General features: G+C 37.8%; 2 long non-coding RNA genes across 4 annotated transcripts in view; both read left to right on the forward strand.

The window, feature by feature from the left end:
• Positions 1 to 13413, forward strand: part of LOC134739692 (uncharacterized) — a 32122-nt gene extending 18709 nt beyond the window's left edge. Inside the window, exon 4 of the long non-coding RNA XR_010126587.1 lies at positions 13150 to 13413. This is a non-coding gene — a long non-coding RNA (uncharacterized LOC134739692). The remainder of the gene's footprint in view (positions 1 to 13149) is intronic.
• LOC134739689 (uncharacterized) overlaps positions 1 to 21995 on the forward strand; it is a 296309-nt gene that overhangs the window by 131045 nt on the left and 143269 nt on the right. The window lies entirely within an intron of this gene.

Raw genomic sequence — 21995 nt, forward strand, 5'->3', positions numbered from 1 at the left:
ATATATGCAAATCTAAACCAAGACAGGTAGAATTGTGCTAGGAAGAGTCTTAATAAAATTATCATTATGACGTAAGTTCTTCTGAGAGTTAAGACAGGAATAATATTTTTTTCACTCGGTTTATACTATTCCTGCTCCATGATACTGTGCTGAAATGGTAAACCTATCCAAGGGAATTTAATTATTTCTCCTAAATTATTAATATATTTGGATATTAAGCTTTTGATATTTCCATAGCATTAGAAATGCCCTGATATTAGTTCATTACTTTTACCACTATAGCTTTAGAGCCTGGAATAATGCTTAACATAATGATTTTTTTTTCTGGCTTTACTATAATGCAAAAGAAATAGGAATCCCTGCCATGAAATCAAAGGAAGACATTGATTTATGCTCTGGGAAGAATGAATTGAAAATTGAATAAAGACAAGAGAAAATAAAATTTCCTAGACCCAGAGCAAATGGAAATTGATTTAATTTACTGAAAAGAAATCACCTCTTTGAGTAGTCAAGCAAAGCATTAGGATCTTGCTGACTACCAGGAAAGGACAAATTAGAATTAGAAGAATCTATGAGTATGTGGACTCCAAATTACTATAGTACCTTTCTGGTAAATTTCTCCATTTTACACAAAACATGTAACATTTCAGGGAATCATGACTTTTTTCCACCAGTAACGTATAATGATATTAAAATATTTTCTTTGCCTTGCCTTTTAAAAATGATTAAATTATATTGTCTTCCAGGCACACACCACATGCATTTTTGATAGTGGTGTTTGAAACAGACAGTTCAGATGTCTACAGTTTTCCTAATAACTTTCAACTCCTCTAAAAAAACTTCATTTCCAGAGCCATGGCTCAGAATCCTTGGACAGTGAGAGATGGGGACGGTCACACGTATCAGGACATAGACTTCTTGCTAGTATAGGACTGACCCCAAGCAACACTTTTAGATTTATAACGAATGGGTCAGGGAAACTGCCTGCCTGCCAACTGTAAGAAAGTGACAACAACAGAAGTTTAAAAAAATTATATTTAAATATTCTCTGTACTGAAAAACGATGTGGCAGAATTGAAATAAAAGTATACTACCTAAAAATCCTAATGATTTGAACTTCTTTTTGATCTCACCTTAGACGGAAATTTTGGCAAAAAACTGCACAGGACTTAATGTAGCACAAAATACATTGAACTACTGGCATCATGTGAATGACATAATTTAAGACAGAATAGGACAGACATTTGGAAATATGCGTGTCTTTCTATCTGAAGACCATCTCCATGGTTGGGATGAGTGATTTCCCCTGAGTGGAGTGTCTAGTCTCATATCATTTATCTCAGAGCAGGAAAGGAGGGAGATGGGCTTGAAGTGGTGAATGAGAGGTTCACCTTGTCCCCAAGTTAGCCTAGAGGACAGGTCCCAGCAAATGTAATTTCTCTTGGTATTTTACTTTTGTTATTTTCTAGTGACCTCTAAAGTTGCAATAGAGAGAGCTTAGTGTAAGCTGTGCTCTGGGGAATGGAGGGACTAGTTATGTTGATGCTTGGGGCAAGCAGTTCCCAGCAAAGCAAATGGCAGACATATGGAGAAGCCTGTTGTAAGAGTTAATCTACAAATATCCAAGATGAAATGCTCTGGCAGGTTAGGAGGCTAAGTTAGTGACAACTGACAACCAGCATAAACTTTGGGAGTTCACGATAATTTTTCTCAAGAGGATTCAGTAGAGGAAAGGCTTTTGAAATCTGTGGTTTAGAAGCTTGTATCATTAATCTTTGGGCATTATGGGAATAAGTTTCTAAAGACCTTGGAGGGGGCCAAAGATTATTAGCTTAAACTATATCTCTGGACTTGAAGTTCCTCCTGTTCCCCAAGAACTTAGAAAATGGATAACAACTTATCTTCAGTTAAAATGTAAAAGCAAAGCCCAATCAGTTAGAGTTGAATCTTCTGGACCGGGCAGACATCCATAGTAACAGTAGTGTGAAGAAGGAGAGGGTTAATCAAAACAAGGATGGTCAGGCAGTAGAAGCATGGAAAAAAAACAAAATTAGTTGTTGATTGTGTCCTCGGAGGAGTGTTTCAGATATAGAAAACCTAAATTAAAATTAATCTTATCCTGGTGTCATTGACAAGATTATCCCTATTCTATTATTATTATTTTTATTATACTTCAAGTTTTAGGGTACATGTGCACAACATGCAGGTTTGTTACGTATGTATACATGTGCCATGTTGGTGTGCTGCACCCATTAAATCGTCACTTAACATTAGGTATATCTCCTAATGCTATCCCTACCCCCTCCCCCAACGCCACAATAGGCCCCGGTGAGTGATGTTCCCCTTACTGTGTCCATGTGTTCTCATTGTTCAAATCCAACCTATGAGTGAGAACATGCGGTGTCTGGTTTTTTGGTCCTTGCGATAGTGTGCTGAGAATGATGGTTTCCAGCTTCATCCATGTCCCTACAAAGGACATGAACTCATCATTTTTTATGGCTGCATAGTATTCCATGGTGTATATGTGCCACATTTTCTTAATCCAGTCTATCATTGTTGGACATTTAGGTTGGTTCCAAGTCTTTGCTATTGTGAATAGTGCCACAATAAACATATGTGTGCATGTGTCTTTATAGCAGCATGATTTATATTCCTTTGGGTGTATGCCCAGTAATGGGATGGCTGGGTCAAATGGTATTTCTAGTTGTAGATCCCTGAGGAATCACCACACTGACTTCCACAATGGTTGAACTAGTTTACAGTCCCACCAACAGTATAAAAGTGTTCCTATTTCTCCACATCCTCTCCAGCACCTGTTGCTTCCTGACTTTTTAATGATTGCCATTCTAACTGGTGTGAGATGGTTATCTCATTGTGGTTTTGATTTGCATTTCTCTGATGGCCAGTGATGATGAGCATTTTTTCATGTGTCTTTTGGCTGCATAAATGTCTTCTTTTGAGAAGTGTCTGTTCATATCCTTCGCCCACTTTTTGATGGGGTTGTTTGTTTTTTTCTTGTAAATTTGTTTGAGTTCATTGTAGATTCTGGATATTAGCCCTTTGTCAGATGAGTAGATTGCAAAAATTTTCTCCCATTCTGTAGGTTGCCTGTTCTCTCTGATGGTAGTTTCTTTTCCTGTGCAGAAACTCTTTAGTTTAATTAGATCCCATTTGTCAATTTTGGCTTTTGTTGCCATTGCTTTTGGTGTTTTAGACATGAAGTCCTTGCCCATGCCTATGTCCTGAATGATATTGCCTAGGTTTTCTTCTAGGGTTTTTATGGTTTTAGGTCTAACATTTAAGTCTTTAATCCTTCTTGAATTAATTTTTGTATAAGGTGTAAGGAAGGGATCCAGATTCAGCTTTCTACATGTGGCTAGCCAGTTTTCCCAGCACTATTTATTAAATAGGGAATCTTTTCCCCATTTCTTGTTTTTGTCAGGTTTGTCAAAGATCAGATAGTTATAGATATGCAGTGTTATTTCTGAGGGCTCTGTTCCGTTCCATTGGTCTATATGTCTGTTTTGGTACCAGTACCATGCTGTTTTGATTACTGTAGCCTGGTAGTATAGTTTGAAGTCAGGTAGTGTGATGCCTCCAGCTTTGTTCTTTTGGCTTAGGATTGACTTGGCAAATGTGGGCCCTTTTTTGGTTCCATATGAACTTTAAAGTCGTTTTTTCCATTTCTGTGAAGAAAGTCATTGGTAGCTTGATGGAGATGGCATTGAATTTATAAATTACCTTGGGCAGTATGGCCATTTTCATGATATTGATTCTTCCTACCCATGAGCATGGAATGTTCTTCCATTTCTTTGTATCCTCTTTTATTTCATTGAGCAGTGGTTTGTAGTTGTTCTTGAAGAGGTCCTTCACATCCCTTGTAAGTTGGATTCCTAGGTATTTTGTTCTCTTTGAAGCAATTGTGAATGGGAGTTCACTCATGATTTGGCTCTCTGTTTGTCTGTTATTGGTGTATAAGAATGCTTGTGATTTTTGCACATTGATTTTGTATCCTGAGACTTTGCTGAAGTTGCCTATCAGCTTAAGGAGATTTTGGGCTGAGATGATGGAGTTTTCTAGATATACAATCATGTCATCTGCAAACAGGGACAATTTGACTTCCTCTTTTCCTAATTGGATACCCTTTATTTCCTTCTCCTGCTTGATTGCCCTGGCTAGAACTTCCAACACTATGTTGAATAGGAGTGGTGAGAGAGGGCATCCCTGTCTTGTGCCCATTTTCAAAGGGAATGCTTCCAGTTTTGGCCATTCAGTATGATATTGGCTGTGGGTTTGACATAGATAGCTCTTATTATTTTGAGATACGTCCCATCAATACCTAATTTATTGAGAGTTTTTAGCATGAAGGGTTGTTGAATTTTGTCAAAAGCCTTTTCTGCATCTATTGAGATAATCATGTGGTTTTTGTCTTTGGTTCTGTTTATATGCTGGATTACATTTATTGATTTGCATATGTTGAACCAGCCTTGCATCCCAGGGGTGAAGCCCACTTGATCATGGTGGATAAGCTTTTTGATGTGCTGCTGGATTTGGTTTGCCAGTATTTTATTAAGGATTTTTGCATCGATGTCCATCAGGGATATTGGTCTAAAATTCTCTTTTTTTGTTTTGTCTCTGCCAGGCTTTGGTATCAGGATGATGCTGGCCTCATAAAATGAGTTAGGGAGGATTCTCTCTTTTTCTATTGATTGGAATAGTTTCAGAAGGAATGGTACCAGCTCCTCCTTGTACCTCCAGTAGAATTCGGCTGTGAATCCGTCTGATCCTGGACTTTTTTTGGTTGGTAAGCTATTAATTATTGCCTCAATTTCACAGCCTGTTATTGGTCTATTCAAATTCAACTTATTCCTGGTTTAGTCTTGGGAGGGTGTATGTGTTGAGGAATTTATCCATTTCTTCTAGATTTTCTAGTTTATTTGCATAGAGGTGTTTATAGTATTCTCTGATGGTAGTTTGTATTTCTGTGGGATCAGTGGTGATAGCCCCTTTATCATTTTTTATTGTGTCTATTTGATTCTTCTCTCTTTTCTTCTTTATTAGTCTTGCTAGCGGTCTATCAATTTTGTTGATCTTCTCAAAAAATCAGCTCCTGGATTCATTGATTTTTTTGAAGGGTTTTTTTGTGTCTCTGTTTCCCTCAGTTCTGCTCTGATCTTAGTTATTTCTTGCCTTCTGCTAGCTTTTCAATGTGTTTGCTCTTGCTTCTCTAGTTCTTTTAATTGTGATGTTAGGGTGTCAATTTTAGATCTTTCCTGCTTTCTCTTGTGGGCATTTAGTGCTATAAATTTCCCTCTACACACTGCTTTGAATGTGTCCCAGAGATTCTGGTATGTTGTGTCTTTGTTCTTGTTGGTTTCAAAGAACATCTTTATTTCTGCCTTCATTTCGTTATGTACCCAGTAGTCATTCAGGAGCAGGTTGTTCAGTTTCCATGTAGTTGAGTGGTTTTGAGTGAGTTTCTTAATCCTGAGTTCTAGTTTGATTGCACTGTGGTCTGAGAGACAGTTTGTTATAATTTCTGTTCTTTTACATTTGCTGAGGAGTGCTTTACTTCCAACTATGTTGTCAATTTTGGAATAGGTGTGGTGTGGTGCTGAAAAGAATGTATATTCTGTTGATTTGGGGTGGAGAGTTCTGTAGATGTCTATTAGGTCTGCTTGATGCAGAGCTGAGTTCAATTCCTGGATATCCTTGTTAACTTTCTGTCTCGTTGATCTGTCTAATGTTGACAGTGGGGTGTTAAAGTCTCCCATTATTATTTTTTGGGTGTCTAAGTCTCTTTGTAGGTCTCTAAGGGCTTGCTTTGTGAATCTGGGTGCTCCTGTATTGGGTGCATATATATTTAGGATAGTTAGCTCTTCTTGTTGAATTGATCCCTTTACCATTATTTAATGGCCTTCTTTGTCTCTTTTGATCTTTATTGCTTTAAAGTCTGTTTTAGCAGAGACTAGGATTGCAACCCCTGCCTTTTTTTGTTTTCCATTTGCTTGGTAGATCTTCCTCCATCCCTTTATTTTGAGCCTATGTGTGTCTCTGCACGTGAGATGGGTTTCCTGAATACAGCACACTGATGGGTCTTGACTCTTTATCCAATTTGCCAGTCTGTGTCTTTTAATTTGAGCATTTAGCCCATTTACATTTAAGATTAATATTGTGATGTGTGAATTTGATCCTGTCATTATGATGTTAGCTGGTTATTTTGCTCGTTAGTTGATGCAGTTTCTTCCTAGCCTCAATGTTCTTTACAATTCAGCATGTTTTTGCAGTGGCTGGTACTGGTTGTGCCTTTCCATGTTTAGTGCTTCCTTCAGGAGCTCCTTTAGGGCAGGCCTGGTGGTGACAAAATGTCTCAGCATTTTCTTGTCTGTAAAGTATTTTATTTCTCCTTCACTTATGAAGCTTACTTTGGCTGGATAAGAAATTCTGAGTTGAAAATACTTTTCTTTAAGAATGTTGAATATTGGCCCCCACTCTCTTCTGGCTTGTAGAGTTTCTGCCAAGAGATCAGCTGTTAGTCTGATGGGCTTCCCTTTGTGGGTAACCCGACCTTTCTCTCTGGCTGCCCTTAACATTTTTTCCTTCATTTCAACTTTGGTGAATCTGACAATTATGTGGCTTGGAGTTGCTCTTCTCAAGGAGTATCTTTGTGGTGTTCTCTGTATTTCCTGAATCTGAATATTGGCCTGCCTTGCTAGATTGGGGAAGTTCTCTTGGATAATATCCTGCAGAGTGTTTTCCAACTTGGTTCCATTCTCCCTATCACTTTTAGGTACACCAATCAGATGTAGATTTGGTCTTTTCACATAGTCCCATATTTCTTGGAGGCTTTGTTCATTTCTTTTTATTATTTTTTCTGTAAACTTGTCTTCTTGCTTCATTTCATTCATTTGATCTTCCATCACTGATACCCTTTCTTCCAGTTGATTGAATTGGCTACTGAGACTTGTGCATTTGTCACATAGTTCTCGTGCTGTGGTTTTCAGCTCCATCAGGTCCTTTAAGGACTTCTCTGCATTGGTTATTCTAGTTAGCCATTCATCTAATCTTTTTTCAAGGTTTTTAACTTCTTTGCCATGGGTTCGAACTTCCTCCTTTAGCTTGGAGTAGTTTGATCATCTGAAGCCTTCTCTCAATTTGTCAAAGTCATTCTCCATCCAGCTTTGTTCCGTTGCTGGTGAGGAGCTGGATTCCTTTGGAGGAGGAGAGGCACTCTGATTTTTAGAATTTTCAGGTTTTCTGCTCTGTTTTTTCCCCATCTTTGTGGTTTTATCTACCTTTGGTCTTTGATGATGGTGACGTACAGATGGGGTTTTGGTGTGGATGTCCTTTCTGTTTGTTAGTTTTTCTTCTAACAGTCAGGACCCTCAGCTGCAGGTCTGTTGGAGTTTCCTGGAGGTCCACTCCAGACCCTGTTTGCCTGGGTATCACCAGCGGAGGCTGCAGAACAGCGGATATTGGTGAAGAGCAAATGTTGCTGCCTGATCGTTCCTCTGGAATTTTTGTCTCAGAGGAGTACCCAGCCATTTGAGGCATCAGTCTGCCCCTACTGGGGGATGCCTCCCAGTTAGGCTACTCGGGGGTCAGGGACCCACTTGAGGAGGCAGTCTGTCGGTTCTGAGATCTCAAGCTGCGTGCTGGGAGAACCACTACTCTCTTCAAAGCTGTCAGACAGGGACATTTAAGCCTCCAGAGGTTTCTGCTGCCTTTTGTTCAGCTATGCCCTGCCCCCAGTGGTGGAGTCTACAGAGGCAGGCAGGCCTCCTTGAGCTGCAGTGGGCTCCAACCAGTTCGAGCTTCCCGGCCACTTTGTTTACCTACTCAAGCCTCAGCAATGGCGGGCACCCCTCCCGCAGCCTCGCTTCCACCTTGCCGTTTGATCTGGGACTGCTGTGCTAGCAATAAGCGAGGTTCTGTGGGCGTAGGACCCTCCAAGCCAGGCGCGGGATACAATCTCATGGTGTGCCATTTGCTAAGACTGTTGGAAAAGTGCAGTATTAGGGTGGGAGTGACCCGATTTTCCAGGTGCCATCTTGTCACCCCTTTCCTTGGCTAGGAAAGGGAATTCCCTGACCCCTTGTGCTTCCTGGGTGAGGCAATGCCTCGCCCTACTTCTACTCACGCTTGATGCACTGCACCCACTGTCCTGCACCCACTGTCCAACAATCCCCAGTGAGATGAACCCGGTACCTCTGTTGGAAACGCAGAAATCATTCGTCTTCTGCGTCACTCATGCTGGGAGCTGTAGACTGGAGCTCTTCCTATTCGGCCATCTTGGCTCCACTCACACGTTTCCCTGTTCTATTAGTAAATAAATATATTTGGCCATCTTTTCCTGATAAATACTTCATTCACTCAGTTCTCTCTGCTCCAAATAGGTGTTCACCAAGCAACATTTTGATTATGTTTTAGCTTCTTATATGTATCTATATTAGAAGCTTTAAAATTTCAATCTGGAAAGATATTAGCTGGAAGTATAGAACTGAAGGGGTGACTCAAGGCTGCATTCAAATAATGTGAAAATTTAAAATAAAATTTGGTTGCATTTAAATTGGGGAAGTTTGCAGGAGGAATCTATGGAAACCTTGGTAGGCTCAAGCTGGTGTTCTCACTGGTGTTCTGTTTTATATTTCAGAACAGAAAGATTAATGCAAATCTACTTATTTGATAGATTAACAATGATGGCTTAGAAAGAATAAATATTTAGTTCTTATTCACTTAACAGTACAGGAATAACAAAACAGTAAAAATGTATGCAGATGTAGCTTTTAGATCATTTGGAATAGTTTTCATTCAACTCAGTAAAAGAGAAAAGAACATAGAGAAGTATGCCTGGGAGATTTTCAGATGCCAGCACTGGAATGGGCATACATCACTTCCACTGCTTCTTGCCACATATAACTGCAAAGGAGATGAGCAATATAGTCTAGTATGTCCCCAAGAAGAAGAAAAAATAGCCTTGCTCAACCACTAACCATCTATCACAATATAGGCTCATTGAACTGATAAAATCCATTTTCTGAGACCATAAGGCTGACAGCCAACCTTTGAATGAATAGTAAATTCCACAAGGTAATAGATGTCACACAGTGAGGTGCTTGTGGGAATAGACTGTGACAGATGACAGACAGACAGACAGACAGACAGCTGACTGTAGAGATAGGCTTCTCTAGAAAAGAAACACTAATTTATACTTCTATGATATTTTTCTTCTTTAGATATACATATGAACAACTTTTTCATACAATGGCTAGTTTTTCTTTACAGAAAGCATTAATATCTTTAATATTATACAATATTAATACATGTACATATTCATATGTATATATAAAAGAGTGTGCATATATACCCACGCATGCATAGCTATAGTGACTGGACATCTGCACATTTAGTAAGATACAGTGGTTCAATTGTATCCTTGGGAGATTGGTTCTAGGACCCCCAGAGATAACAAAATCCAGGGATGCTCAAGTCCCTTATATAAATTGGTGTAGTATTTACATTTAAGCTACACACAACCTCCCATATACTTTAAGTCATCTCTAGATTACTTATAATACCTACTATGATGTAATACTATGTAAATAGTTGTTATACCATTTTTTAAATCTGTACAATTTTTATTGTGTTATTTACTTATTGAATATTTTTCTACCTACGCTTAGTTGAATCTAGAGATGTGGGAACCCAGCCCACACATACAAAGGGCTGTCTGTATATAAAATCATGACAAAATCATTTAATATTTTAGTTACACTTTTTTTTAAATTACTATAAATGTTTCATTCAATGATATCATCATCTCTCATGGATTTAACTCTTTAATTACCATATATATGCTGACGAGTCTCAAAATTTATATTTTGCCCAGATCTCTCTTCTGAATTTCAGACTTTTCTAACTAACTGCCTTTTTAAGAACTGTAGCTGGAGGTTTAATTTAGGATTGCGAATTTGACATATCTAAAAGAGAAGAACCTGATCTTAACCTAACCACACCCCCAAACGAACTCCTCCCTCATCTCAGGAAATGGGGTGTCTCTTCTTCTCAGTGTTCAGGCTTCAAAGGCTATGGTGCCATCTTTGACTCTTTTCTTTCACTCACAACTTACAGAAAATCTCTCAGCCGATACTGTCAGCTCTGTCTTCAAAATGTGTCTGTAATGCAACCATTTATTTTCATCCTCACAGTCGTACTCCTGGTTCAGACCACCAGCATGAGCATGTGGAGTTTTGAAGTCACCCTTTAATTATTTTCTCAAGTGCTACCCTTCGATGCAATCCCAACCCTGTAGTCAGAGAGAACCTTACAATCTAAGACAGGTAACATTACTCCTCTGTTTCAACCCTCTGGTGGATGGTCATTTGGGGGTAAAGGACAAAATCCATACAATGACTGCAAAGCCCTACTGGATCTACTCAACTTCTCATTATCTTTCTGAGGTCATCCCCAACTACTCTCCATTTTGTTCCTGCTGCCCTGGACATGCTGGCCTCTGGCTTTTCCTTGACAAGCCATGCACACTTCTACCTCAAGTGTGCATTGAGATAGAAGTTTTTCTATTCCTGGAATGGTCTTCTCTCAGACACTCTTCTGGGTCACTCCCTCTTTTTCTTCAGTCATTTGCTAAAATAGTTACTTAGTTAGTGATGTCTTCTCTTGGCACCCATCTAAGATGTTGGCTCCTGTTCCCTGACACTGCATATCTCATTGTATATTTTACTTTTTCCCTTGGATGCTTATTGCTTCTAGCATACTATACATTTTAGTTAATGATCCTTTAATTGCTGATGTCTTGTATTAGAACACTGACTCCATTAAGTCAGGGATTTTTTTCGATTTTGTTTGTTGATATTTCCCTAGTACCCAGAAAAATGTCTTGGACGGAGTAGGTATTCATAAATATTTGTTACATTAATCCCATATTCATATACCTATTAATACCATGCCTTCTTTGACATGGGGAGCCGCAGACAGGATATTTCGTATTTTTGTGTTTCAGAATAGAATATCTCCTATTGTGAGATATACTATTGTTCAGAATAACTTTGACACTTTTACTATCTACCTTTTAGCTGTTAACAATCCATTTTTTGCTTATGTAGAAATATGTTTATGTTTATACTCAAAATTTTGTTTATGGATATATTTTAATTTCTTAAGGCCAAAGTTCTTCCTACTTTCTCTGTTTGTTTTTTTTCTTCTTACTTTTACTTACTTTAGATTGAAGGCATTATTATTCTAGATTATATTTAGAGGGATTGTATATTTGTCAACCAAAATCTCTCTTTTCCCAGTAATTTTGAGGGAATGATGTTTCTGTTATGATTTTGTAGATATTTCTAATTCTTTTTTGCCTTCCAACTACATGAGACTTCTATTTGCCTAATCTTGTAGGAAGTTCTCAGAATCTGTACATCTCTATCATGATCTGTAACTGCTAATTTAGAGTTAAAAGCATAAGAAGACTGCATGGAAATCTATAGAAATATAACCAGAATTTCTATATTTTCTTTAGCTCATAAACTGTCTCTTTCCTCATTGAGTTTAGATAGATCAAAATGTACATGTTCTCATTTTCAGGTTAAAAGTTATATTAATTATAGGGTAATATTCAAGTCAAAAATTATTTTTTCATTTTAATAGTATTGTGCACCAACATCAAAAATTCTCCCTCTGTTTTTTGTTGCCTGACCCTTATAAAACCATTTTGAGAACTTCCATCATGTATGTGGTTATGAGATTACAACTGTGGTTAATTTCAACAACAACTTTGCCAATAAAGACTCAAGGGGGCAAGTAGCAAAGGGTTTTCTCCACTCTCTAGCATCTAGGTAGGCCTGTTCCGTGACACGGCCTACCTCTGAATAGGGCTTGAGCAGGTGGCACTTAGAAATGGGCATGTGGCATATTTGTTCATAGTCAGCATATACCAATAGCATGATGTACTGATGCATGTGCTTTTGAATTTTTCATTTGAATTTTCAATTTCCCTTCAGAATCTGTTAATAGAAAATGAGCATCCCTGGTATTCACCTATGTCACAAATTTGTCCAAGGCAGCAAAGTGGGGTTAGTGATGTTTATTCAGAAATGAAATCAAGGGCATAGAGCTCATTTTCACAAGAAATATATTGTATTCAATAATGTGAGAGCAGCTAAGTTTAAAAGATATTGGGCATCCACTGAGCCCCAGAGGCTGTATCCTCAATATATAAATGATCTGTCTTTGCTATTTTAGCAGGGTCAATAGCCATTATTTTTGGTAGCCACTTGTCATAGTTCCTTGTGATTAAAAATGCAATGATTATCGTCAGTGTACATTACCTCACTCCTGCTACCTATCCCAGGCCTCTTCTCAGATGACCCAAGGTTCAGACATGGTTGTAGCACAGAATACTGAACTATGTGGTTAGAGGGTTTTCTTCCATTTGTAACCTCACAAAGTGCAATATTGGCTGCCACTGAATCAAAAGAGAATGAATCAGAAGCATGTGAATAAATGTGAAGAATTATAATGTGGTATAAAGAGCACTGAATTTAAAGTTAGAAGACCTGGGATGAAGCTTTTGCCCTAACATTTAACAGCTCTACTGTTAATGACTGCCTACCTACTTTCTAGGATTGTTGTGAGGATTAGGTAAACTGTGTAAGCAAGACTTATTTTGTATAAGCTATAAAGCACTTAACTATCAATAATACATGTTGGCCGGGCACGGTGGCTCACGCCTGTAATCCCAGCATTTTGGGAGGCCGAGGTGGGCAGATCACCTGAGGTCAGGAGTTCATCCTGGCCAAAATGGCAAAACCCAGTCTCTACTAAAAGTACAAAAATTAGCCAGGCGTGGTGGTGGGCGCCTGTAATCTCAGCTACTCAGGAGGCTGAGGCGAGAGAATTGCATGAACCTGGGAGGTGGAGGTTGCAGTGAGCTTAGATCACACCACTGCACTGAAGCCTGGGCGACAGAGCAAAATTCTGTCTCAAATAATAATAATAATACATGCTATTATTGATAATATTATTATTTATGGCTGAATAAGACCAAACTCTGTAAAAGTTACAAAGCTTGTTTTTAGTATCTGGAAGATCCTTAGGGGTATTAAATAGATACCTTTCTTCATGTCTCAACAGATGTTTCAATTCATGCCATCACATCTTTGAAAACTGGCAATTCAACGTTGCCTTGAGCATTTCCATGTACAGGAAACACAAGATCTCTTAAGGAGTCCATTTCACCGTCAGACGGTTCTAAAGGATATAAGTGGTTCTCAGCATTGAAACCAGTGCTGGCTCCTGGTTTGAATTTCTGAAGCCACTCCAGTCTGGTTCTTGTGCTCACCATTCCTCCAAATTGGCCGCCTATGACTTCTATGACAATAAATCCAGTGGACCCTTGCCAAGCTTATCTTATTTTCTCAGCAGCATTTGACCCAGTTGGCATTCTTGACTTCTTCAAGGCTCCTTCTGTCCTTGATTCGCACTACGTCACTTTCTCCTGGATGCCTGCCTATGTCTCTGGGCATGGCGTCCCCATCTCATTTTGTATCTACCTCAATTCCAAAAAAAATCATAATCTCCAGAAATGCTTTGTCCCACACAAAATATTTACCTAAATGTTAGTTTTCTTTAGGCTTCCAGTCAGTTTACTAAGAAAAGCATGTAATACCATGCATGGGAATAAAAGGAGTTGATAAATAGAAAATATTCACTTTTCTCTTTAAAAGAATAACATAATTTGGATGGATATTCTTTTTTATTAAAATGATATTCTTTTTTATGAAAAATAATATGCAAGTGAAAAACATTGATGATCTCACTTTGTGTTCGTTACTGAATTATATCTGCAAAATTCCCAACTACTTATGTTGACTGGTAATTCAAAAAGAATATTATTGAATATTAATGATTTAATTCAATTCAAGATACATGTACATAACACTTTTTTTTCAACTTCCAATTATTACTCACACTCTGAATTAACCTGTACTAATTAAAAAGAAAACAAGACCTTTCATAAGGAAGAAAAACCAGTGCAGGATATATAATCTACAAATATGGTAAAATTGCTTTAATGGGTTATCTGTCTTGAGGGAAGAGCCTAATGCAAAGTAGGTGGAAGATTTAAAGGTGAAGCAAACTCCCTTGTTCTTTTTATTTAATAAACACCATCACAATTGACCTTTAAAGCTGATAAAGCTATAAGGGAAGACAAGAACAGATGCAACATTCTGCCAGACCTATTTGAATATATTTAACATATGGCCAAGGATTGATTCTTTTTCCAAAGAAATTTCAAGTTGATTTTATTTCTGTGTGGGTATTTTGTAATATTAAGGTTTTTTGAATAAAATGAATTGAAATAGTAAGTTAACTGGAAGGGAAAGCGAGCCTTTTCTTTCGATGGTCTTAGAGAGGGTTTGAGATAATGGGAACAATGGCTTCCAGTGACATAAAGAGGTGAAATATATAAGCAAGCATCTGTGTTTGCTAATTCTGTGTCATGCTGAGGTATGATCTCAGTACTATCCACAGAGGTGTGGGAATTAAGCTGCCTTTTATTTGACCTCAACATTTTTGATTTCTTATATTGTCATTTAGGCTGTGAAAATGTTCAACCTAATCTTTCCAGCCTCTTATAATCAGCCGGAGTGGTATTGATCTTCCTGTCATTCTCTCATGCACCTTGAAAAATCATGTATGAGTGAGAATGTGCACACTCTTATAGATGATCTGAAGCCATTCAATATGCTCTTAATTATAAATAGCTCTTTCTAAATTTACTACAGCTATAAACATCATATAGTGATATATACATATATATTCCCTCTCTTATCCACACCCGCACATTTATATTCATACTTTTATTGTCACATATGCCACACATTTCACTCCCAGATGTCTCTCTGTGATATCTATTCTGTACTCACCCTCTAAACAATCTCAAGCCATTAAGAGATACCTGACTATGAAAGAATTGCACACATGGCTCGCAGAGAAACCCTAGAAGGAAACATGCTGCTTTGAGCTGCCTTCAGTTTGTTTGTTTTCAAATATTTTAGCTAAGAGTAGGAGAGATCATTCAGCATCTACTAAATACATGCCTTCAGGAAATGGCAAACGTAACAAGCAGTCGCATTAACTATGTAGGAGGACACAATTCCTTTTGAGACATCAGGGCAGTGTTTCTAAGTGCAAAAACAGTAAACAGCAATGCAACTTCAGGACTCTGTGCAACTTTATTTGTAAGGGATAATTTTCTTGCTACATTTAGTGTTCTTTCTTTTTTTCTTCAGCCCCATATTTTGGTTTGAAAGTTCTCAAATCTATGAAAAATTAAAATATAGCACAACAAACATTCATCTATTCTTCACTTAAAAATTAACTCAATATTTAGCTATTATTGTTTTCTTTCTCTCTACCTTAAATGCTAATACTTTGTTAATGGTGGTGGACAGCCATTTGAAGGTAAGTTGCAGACATTGTGATATTTCACCTCTAAATACTTTGTCATGCATTTCTTGAGAATAAAGGCATTTTTCCGTATAACCAGAATACTCACAATTAAACACGTGAGCAGTAAATCTAATTATATTGATATTTAGTCCATATTTTGAATCATGACTTTTTTCTTTTTTTTGAGACAGAATCTCACTCTGTTGCCCAGGCTGGAGTGCAGTGGCGCGATCTCGGCTCACTGCAACCTCCGCCCCGCAGGTTCAGGTGATTCTCCTGCCTTAGCCTTCCGAGTAGCTGGGATTACAGGCGCCTGACAGCATGCCTGGATAATTTTTTTTTTTTTTTTTTTTTGTATTTTTAGTAGAGGTGGGGTTTCACCATCTTGGTCAGACTGGTCTTAAACTCCTGACCTCGTAATCCACCCGACTCAGCCTCCCAAAGTGCTGGGATTACAAGTGTGAGCACTTGGCCCCGACATGTTTTTTTTTTTAAACATTCAGGCTGGAGTTTGTGTAGATTGTCTCACAGTCTGGGTCTCTTTGATTGTTTCCTCATAACTGATTACATTTACGTTACCTTTTTGTTTTCAAAAATACCACATGGGGGACCTTGTGTACTTTTTTTATTGCTTCATAGCAAGTAGCACTTCAGTTTTATTTCACTATTGGTGGTGCTAAATTTGATCACTTGGTTAAGGTGGCACTGTGCAATCTGCATGTTATAAAGGCACCCATTCCATTAATAAATGAGTGAGTGATATTTTTAAACCCAGTAGATATGCAGTATCCCAACATCTTGCACTCAATAGTTCTAGCATCCATTGATAACTTGTAGTTGTTTTTATCAAAAGAACGTTTATGCTGGGCACGGCGGCTTACCCCTGTAATCCTAGCACTTTGGGAGGCCAAGGTAGGAGGACTGCTTGAGCCCAGGAGTTGGTGACCAGTCTGGGCAAAATAGGGAGACCTTGTCTCTTAAAAAACAAAAGAACCCCCCCAAAAAAAAAATAGCCAAGCATGGTGGCACGTACCTGTGGTCCCAGCTACTTGAGAGTCTGAGGTAGGAGGATCACTTGAACCCCGGAGGTCGAGGTGGCAGTGAGCTGTGATCACAGCCTGGGTGACAGAGTGAGACCCTGTCCCCCACACCAAGAAAGAAAGAGAGAGAAAGAAAAGAAAGAAAGTTCCATTTACAAAATTAGTTCATGTGCTTCAATTTAACAAATAAATATATATATATAAATGCAAGACAAAGAAAATGATTAATATAAGGGTTTTAATAATATTTGAATATAATTAATGCCTTTATAATTTTTTTACTCCAGCATAACCTAACCATTGAGGCCAACAAACAAATTTAGCTGTTTGTTGGCATGTAAATAAAGACGGGAGTGGGTTCATTGTAAAGCTTTGAGGACCAGAGCTACCTTCTTTATGAACTAGAGCTAATTAGAGATTAGGCATATGCAAAATCCAGTTATAACCATAGGAAAATACTATTAACTTTTGAATTTGCTAAAAATTACTTGAATTATTTTTCTGTGTTTCTCACTTAAGTGCTGTCCAGACTGTTCATTTATTTGTTTATGTATTTGAAGAGAAAATAAAAGCAGAGGGGGCATGTGGGAAGCAGAGCTGTAATGCCAAAGCCCTCCCTAAAGAGTCTCTTTTTGATTGAGGCATTTTTTAAAAGAGACATTCAAAATAACATCTAATGAATTATCTTAGCCAGGTTTGAAAAAGCAAGAAAACACAATCCACAAACACTTCCTACACAGGTCAGGTCAGCACCCTTCCAGAAAACTTTGAAATTGTTCTAAGAAAGACAAATTAAATTATGAAGAGATTTCAGCCATTTCCTGGTACAGAATACACTGAAAAATGATAGCAAGATCTTTCATTAGGGAAAGTGAAAGGCAAGTGAATACATAATAGCAGTACACAACGTTATGGAGGGTATTAAAGGTGATGAAATCTATACTGCAAGGGAAAGAGTTTTAAGATCAGTAAAGTTTTACACAGTTGCAAGTAAACACCTGGAATGTGTTGCTATTAGAGACTCTTAGGCTAAATTTAAGAAATTTGACTTAAATTAACAGGTGATAAATTCAAATAGGAGGGTAAATAGAAGCTAATAATATTTTAGTAGAATCGTGTGAACAGCAACTACCAATTTTCCTTTTTTTTTTCCTATTTTCAGATACTCTCCTTTAAAAAGTTATGCCATAGAGCAATATAAAAATCCCTGTAGTTCTATGTTTTAGATTATATACATATGTTTTGGAAATTTATGTTACTTCTACTTTCAAAAACAATAAGGAAAAACCACAGTTATCAACTCTTACATGTTGATTTTCAAATTAGTATTTTTCTCATTATAAAATAATACACATTTATTTCTCATACTAGTAATTAAGAGGAGTAATGCATTATCAAACAACTGAAAAGTGGCTGCTATGAACACTTAATGTATTTCTTTGTTTTTAAAATTACTAACAGTTATATTTGGATTACACTGCCATATAGCTATATACCCTACCCCATGTATTGATTTTTTAAATATATAAATATGAGTTTGAAACCTATAAGAAGAAGAGCTTCGAGCTGGGCACAGTGGCTCATGCCTGTAATCTCAGCACTTTGGGAGGCCAAGGCGGGCAGATCACCTGAGGCCAGGAGTTCAAGACCAGCCTGGCCAATATGGCAAAACCCCATCTCTACTAAAAATACAAAAATTAGCCAGGCATGATAGTGGGTGCCTGTAATCCCAGGTACTTGGGAGGCTGAGGCATGAGGATTACTTGAACCCAGGAGACAGAGGTTACAGTGAGCTGAGATCATGGCACTGTACTCCTGCCAGGGTGACAGAGCAAAATCCTGTCTCAAAGGGGGGGATAAAAAAGAGCATATTTTTTAAGTAATTTCAACTTTTATTTTATATTCAGGGGTACATGTGTAGGTTTGTTACATGGGCATACTGCATGATGCTGAGGTTTGGGATATGAATGATCCTGCTACCCAGATAGTGAGCATAGTTTCCATTAGTTTATTTTTCAAATCTTGCCCATTAGTTTGTTTTTCAAACCTTGCCCTGCTCCCTTCCTCCCTCCCTCCCTCCTCTGTTAGTCCACAGTGTCTACTGTTGCCATCTCTATGTCTACGAGTATCCAGAGTTTAGCTCCCACTTACAAATGAGAACATGTGGCATTTGGCTTTCTGTCCCTGCATTAATTTGCTTAGGATAATGGCCTCCAGCTGCATCCATGTTGCTGCAAAGAATATAATTTCATTTTTTTTATGGTTGTGTTATATTCCATGTTGTATATGTACTACGTTTTATTTAATCCACCACCGATGGGCACCTAGGTTGATTACACGTCTTTGCTATTGTAAATAGTGCGGTGTTGAACATACAAGTGCATAAGTCTTTTTGGTGGAAACATTTATTTTCTTTGGGATACATACCCAGTGAAGGGATTGCTCGATCAAATGGTAGTTCCGTTTTAAGTTCTTTGAGCAATCTTCAAACTGCTTTCCGCAGTGGCTGAACTAATTTACATTCCCACCAACAGTGTTTAAGCATTTCTTTTTCTCTGCAACTTTGCCCTCATCTGTTGGGTTTTCACCCTTTATTAATAGCCATTCTAACTGGTGTGAGATGGTATCTCATTGTGGGTTTGATTTGCATTTCTCTGATAATTAGTGTTGTGGGGCATTTTTTCATGTGTTTGCTGGCCACTTGTATGTCTTCTTTTGAGAAGTGTCTGTTCATATCTTTCGCCCCTTTATAAAATGGGATTGTTTGGTTTTTGCTTGTTCAATTGTTTCAGATCCTTATAGATCCTGGATATTAGGCATTTGTCAGATTCACAGTTTGGAAAAATCTCCTATTCTGTATAGCTTGTCAGTTTACTCTGTTGATAGTTTCTTTTGCTGTGCAGCTCTTTAGTTTAATTAGATCCCACTTGTCAATTTTTGTTTTTGTTGCAATTGCTTTTGAAGACTTAATCATAAATTATTTCCCAAGGTTAATGTCCAGAATGGTATTTCTTAGGTTTTCTTCTAGAATTCTTAGAGTTTGAGGTCTTACATTTAAATACGTAATCCACTTTAAGTTAATTTTTGTATATGGTGAAAGGTCGGGGTTCAATTTCATCCTTCTCCATATGGTTAGCCGTCTATCCCAGCACCATTTATTGAATAGGGAGTCCTTTCTCCATTGCTTTTTTTGGTCAATTTAATTGAAGATCAGATGACTGTAGGTGCGTGGTGTTATTTCTTGGTTCTCTACTTTGTTTCATTGGTCTCTGTTTCTGTTTTTATACTAGTACTGTGATGGTTTGATTATTGTAACCTTATAATATAGTTTGAAGTCAAGTAATGTGAGGCCTCTAGCTTTTTTCTTTTTTGCTTAGAATCGCTTTGGTATTTGAGCTCTTTTTCGGTTTCATATTAATTTTAAAATAGTTTTTTCCTAGTTCTCTGAAAAATTATGTTGATAGCTTAATAGGAGTATTGTTGAATATGTAGATTCTTTGGCCAGTATGACCACTTTAATGGTATTTATTCTTCCAGTCTATGAGCATGGAAAGTTTTTCCATTTGTTTGTGCCATCTATGATTTCTGTCAGCAGTGTTTTGTAGTTCTGCTTGTCGAGATCCTTCACCTCCCCGGTTAGATGTATTCCTAGGTATTTTTTGTGTTGCTATTGTAAATGGGATTGCATTCTTGATTTGGTTCTCATGTTGAACATTATGGGTATATAGAAATGCAACCAATTTTTCTGTATTGATTTTGTAAACTGAAACTTTACTGAGGTTACTTATGAGTGTCATATACTGGGGATCTTCACAAATAATAACATAATGAAACAAAAACTCAACTAAGCATATAAAATAGGTCTCCTGGTAAGATGAGCTTTAAACATCCTGCCAGGTTTCTCTGTTTAGCAACTTAGATAGAAGGTCGTCTGGGTAGAAAACTTTTTTGCCTCCTTCTAAAACTCTTAAATGATCATTTTTAGTTATAAAAATGGAAATCTAGGAGGTGTCATTTTCCCTCCTGAAACGTTTCTCTAGCTAAACCAATGTTACTATTTCTTACCATTCTTGTTTGGCACATTCTTGGAAGGCACAGGGTAAATCTTTCCTGGATTCAGGAGACCTTCTGGGTGAAACTTTCAAACCTGACTCCATTTTGAGATTCAGTGGATGGATGGGAGTGGCTGTGACTGTGATATGGGGGCAGAAAAGGACAATACAGGCCCCAGAGGAGAGCATCCTGTAGGGAGAGCAGAGCTTGGACTGGCCATCTGAGTTTTTCAGCAAGCTCTGGCATTTTGTGGAGAAGGCTGGATGGCAGCAGAGTCCATGGTTGAAACTGTACACACTCAGGGCTCAGTTACCCTGCCATAATGCCATGAGTGGGAGAGAACAGCCAAGTCTGTGAGTCTAAACTAAAAAACCTATTTTTTTTTTTACTTCCAATTCTGTGGTATCACCAGGTCCCGTGCAGAGAACTGAGCTAATAAGGACATTGTAGTAGACACAGTCCCACACACAACACCAAGAAAAGAGCCAGGCAAGAATATCACTTTCATTGATTTGACACTCATTTTCTGCTTCCCTCTGGCCCTTGGAAATAGCCCTAATGGCTTTAAACTGAGTATGACTCCATGTGTCTTTAGAGTTTTCAGATGAGCAGTTAATCTTGGACTGCCTATTTATGAGGCTCAATTGTAAAATGCGAGAAAGCAAACATGAACAAATAAACAATATATTTGAATTTCAAGGAGATATGTACAGTGATATACAGTTTACACAATTCTCTCCAGGCATGAGGGAGAGCCACGGAGGCTAACAGACCTAAATGGTTGCTTTTATCCAAGTTTCTATTGCTCTCAGGACAGAAGAAACTAACCAGATAGAACCATCTGACGTCAAAAAATATGCACCCAGCCTCTAGCTGGCATTAACGATTTTTGTTTTCATCTAGACTTTTAAAAAACAGAATTCTAACCACTAAATGTGCAGAAAGTTAGACTGTCTCTTGATTTTGTTTCCTTAGCATGCTTAACTAATACCTTAATTCTACATGAGGAGGAATGCCCAGTCTCCCACTTTTAAAGGGCCTAAGAAACGGTTGTCATTATGCTTTTCCTATCTACTTTAGCAAGGTTATATATTTGCCAAAATTTGTACCCTGTTCATTCTGAATCTTTACTTGACTGATTCATAGAAAATTGGTCTTAGCCTGGCTACTGAACTGTTTATGTTTTATTTAAGTATAAAATTATAGTCCTCCAAGTAGCTCATTGTTACCTTTGTTTACTGAATAATTACCTTAGTAAATGCAACTCTTCCTTTTCAGACAATTAAACAAATATTTTCAGAAATATAGAATGTACCCAATCTATGAGGCCTTAAAACTTAGCTAAATTTTAACAATTATTAGTAAAAGATTAATGTGTTCGACGGCCCTTCTACTTCTTCCTCCCCTACCTCCAATCTATGAGGATAATTC

Source organism: Pongo pygmaeus, chromosome 5, assembly GCF_028885625.2.
Source record: "Pongo pygmaeus isolate AG05252 chromosome 5, NHGRI_mPonPyg2-v2.0_pri, whole genome shotgun sequence".
NCBI classification, from domain to species: domain Eukaryota; kingdom Metazoa; phylum Chordata; class Mammalia; order Primates; family Hominidae; genus Pongo; species Pongo pygmaeus.